Here is a 4,137-nt window from a genome sequence, read left to right as displayed (position 1 = left end):
AATTTTATTCTCCTTTTCTATCAGCTTAGCAGCAACATCTTCCGATATCTTAACATTATGTAGAATTATGGCGTACTAATTATAAAATTTGATGATGAAACATTTAAGAAAGGGAATCTCATTGTTTAAATCATTCAAAAACCTTTTCTTCTTCCTCAAGCATAGGACAATACATAAAAATCTTCCAAATTTCAAGGGATCACCATGTAGTTTAGCAGGCGAAATATCCTCATCAAATCACACTTCCACTCTATCTTTCCCCCACATTTTTTTTATTTTTGATTGCCTTCTTCTTCCCTTTTGTGTAAGAGGTAACAACATCTTTTGAAGTCTTCACCTTTCTTCCAGTTCTTCTTTTCTTAAGGGGTTCGGTCGCTCTTATATTCCCCTTTCTCTTATTCTATTTTATTTCATTCATCCTAAAACTGAGAGGAAATTCATCATATTTTATCATATTTCCTCCATCATTAACAACAAAATCAATCTCTAATGGAGGGACTTCTCTCTCAATCTCCATGTCCGGTGAAGTGACTATTTTGAATGGAGTGTCTGACCCAAGAAGCAATGGATTACTTAAGATTTTCAAACTATAATTAATAACTTTAAGCTAGATAACCGACCTCTAACTATAACAACAATTTCATATACTTAACAATAAAGCTATAACCTTAACAAAAAATCGTAAGCTTCACAACCAATATATAACCTTAACAACCAAGTTACAACCTTAACAACTAAACTGTAAACTTTACAACTAATCTTTAACCTTAACAACCAATCTATAATTTTAACAACCAATTTATAACCTTAACAACTAATTTATAATTTTAATAACAAAACCTTAAACTCAGATAACAAACAATCTATATGCTTAACAAAAAGCTCTAATCTTCACGCCCAATATGTAACATTAACAACCAATCCATATACTTAACAACAAATATACAACAATGACAACTAAACTATCCACATCAGACCCAATCTCTAACCTTAACAACTAATTGTAAACTTAACAACAAAACGATATAATTCATATGTAATATTAAACTTAGCTAACCTGTACATGTTTGATTCTCTATCACTCTAGACACCTTCCTAGTGTTGGACACCTCTCTCGTCCGCATCATCCGCTTGTGTGCCAGTTTCTTATAAATAGTTAGGTTTCTTCCTTGGGCATTCCTCAACTCTTGTTTCAACATTATCATTTTTGTAGATAGAGAAGCTATCTTTTCTCGGTCGGAAGCTCTATGATCTTTAAATTTTCTCTCCATGTCACGACGCAATTTTGATTTATCATCACGATCATCTTTTAAAACATCAGAGGCAATTCCAGTTGATCAATTACCTCATCGTGCTGCTCAACTACTTCATCGATGTTATGAGAAATAACCTATGCAATAGACAAATAGAGTATTAGTAAAAAAATAATTAACATCCAAGAGATAACATTAACAATAAAATGATATAATTCACAACTAATCAGTAACAACTACAATCTCTTACCCATCCTTTAAGAGTGTTAATATCTTCTGATCCCCTTATAATTTTCATTTTGGGGATTGGCTGCCTTAGGCTACGTGCCCTACCGGTCTCAATCTTCTCATTTTCCTTCTTCGTCTCCCTCTCTTTTTCTTTCTCCTTCTCATGCTCCTTCTCTTGCAAACCTCTCCCTAGTTCTTTAAAAATCTTATCTACTCTTTGAACTTGGCTCTCAAACTCTGGAAGCTTTATAGTAGCTTGCTCAGCTTTGGCTTCAATTGTGACCCATCTTAGGGAACCCCCAACTTCTCTCAGTCTCACCCAATTTGTGAGGGGAGTCCTTGACGTACTTTCACATACTGGCTTCTTGATCCTAGTCAATTCATAAAACCACAACTGCACTTGAGAGAAATAGAAGATTATAATTCTTTCAAAATAACAGTAACCTTAACAACTAAAAAATAATTATAACAACCAATCTGCAATCTTAACAACTAACCTATAATATTAACAACCAATCTACAACATTAACAAATAATCTGTAACCTTAACAACTGTCATGACCCCAAATTCCAAACCTAAAAGAAATATTGGAGCCGGACTAAACCTGTGAAAAATCCTCCAAAATATGCATTCATTAAAAGACCATCAAAAAAATCTCTTCATTGATCTAACACCAACAATAAAGATTCTCTATAATCCAAAAAGTCAAGATAAATCCAATTAACTTGATATAACAAATATTCCTCAACTTGAAATAAAACTCGACCTAAAGGAAAAATCTCATTATTACAAAACTCTCACTATCAATTAAGCATCAAAGACTTTATTAAACCTTCACCTAGAAGATAATAACAAGTCCTAATATTATTCCTTGCTCCGTTCTAAGAATTTAAAAAAATCATCAATTCCACCTGATCCCAAGTCTCTGAAAAGAATGAAAATAACACAATGAGTCAGAACTCAATAAGTGGATAAATTCATATATTAAACACTGATTTTACAAAAATTCAAATATTTTGACAAATAATAAGCAAATATAAGAATGATAGAGAATCATCAATGAACCCTAGTACTTAATGTAAATATTTAAGGAAACTAAAAAAATCATGAAATAGAAATAAGCAGGCTATGTCTCAATGCGGTCAACACTGCATACTCCGGTTGACTCGGTAAACCCCACAATTATTAAGCCTGTGGTTCCGGGACGGTGAGACCCAAATTTGGGCTCTTAGCGCTAAAACAAAACCTCATTGAGGCACATTGAGTCCTGTTTAAATAGCTTGCTTATATTTGACATATATCGGTATATTAACTTGAGATGCATATGTTTTAAAAAGAAAATTGAATAAAGTTCATATTAGCAAGTATGTTATACAGAAATGCCAAAGGCCAACCAATCCTGAAATTAATCAACCACATATGCATATCAACCTACTACTATATGAAAAGACATAACAATTGACAAAGAAAAATAAGCATAGGCTTATACCAAATAACCACGTGCATTCATCCAAACAATTAGTATGCAACAAACCATACAAAGAGTATAATCCATCAGAAACAAACTTGCATATAGTCAATATAATTTTATACAAAAAATACACAACAAATAATGTACAAATTCACCACTTACCACAAACCTGAAAGACAATAAAAAACCTCTCACGATGCCTCCACAAAATCACTTGGAATTCCTACATAATATATACAAATAACCATCAAAACTACCGTATAACTTAAGATCCGAATACCTATTAAAATAATCTTAGGATGTTATTATACACCATATAATTAATATACGTAACTCTTAATAAGTCTAGAACTATATTATCTAATAATTTACAAACCTAGTTACTCCTTTTTTATAATAGAGAAGACAAAGACCCTGCAATTCCTAACCAAACAAACCATATAATATCCTATTCTATTAAACACATGAGGACGGCAAGGTACATGAAGCATTGGGTTCTTTGCTTGGTTGAGGAGATGAAGAAAGAATAAAATACCTTGCTTTTCCTTGAGATTATTTTCGTCTGAACTTTATTTTTGTGCGTGTGCGGCAAAACAATGACGGGAAGAAGAAGAGAGGTCGACACGAGAGAGAAGCTATGGTTTTCTTTTTTTTTTGTGAGAGCGGAACAAGGACAGAAACAGAAGAATAGGTTGACGAGAAAAAAGTAGGGTTCAAGTATTTATAAAGGTCCCTTTTTGCTATTAGAACCCTTTAACAATTTTGCATAAAAGCCCCTTTACTTTTCCTTATATATATCTAGCCAAAAACTTAGAATTATTACATACTACCCCGCTTAACAGAAGTTTTATCCTTAAAACTTGGACATACCTGAGTCTTCAAACAAATTAGGATATTTTTCCTTTATCTCATCTTCATGCTCCTAGATACCTTCCCCAGCTGAATGATTTTTCTCTAAAACCTTCACTAGCTTAACAATTCTTGACCTCAAAGCTTGCTCCTTCCGGTCCAAAATTCTAATTGGATACTCTAAATATGTTAAATCTTCCATGATCCCAAGAGGCTCATAATTCAATACATGACTCAGATCAAGTACACACTTCTTCAGCATTGATACATGGAAACCATTATGAATTCTAGCTAACTCTAGAGGCAATACAATTTTGTATGTTACAGCTCCAACT

General features: G+C 32.8%; 1 long non-coding RNA gene across 1 annotated transcript; it reads right to left on the bottom strand.

Annotated features, from left to right (window-relative positions):
• LOC109849721 lies at positions 904-3,365 on the bottom strand. The gene is made up of 4 exons (XR_002249215.1): positions 3,330-3,365; positions 3,116-3,176; positions 1,504-1,875; positions 904-1,390 (listed from the first exon to the last, which is right to left on the bottom strand). It is a non-coding gene; the product is annotated as an uncharacterized LOC109849721 (long non-coding RNA).

This window comes from Asparagus officinalis, chromosome 7, assembly GCF_001876935.1.
Source record: "Asparagus officinalis chromosome 7, Aspof.V1, whole genome shotgun sequence".
NCBI lineage: Eukaryota > Viridiplantae > Streptophyta > Magnoliopsida > Asparagales > Asparagaceae > Asparagus > Asparagus officinalis.
Note: the sequence above shows the minus strand (reverse complement) of the source record. Positions and strands in the feature narration are given on the sequence as shown.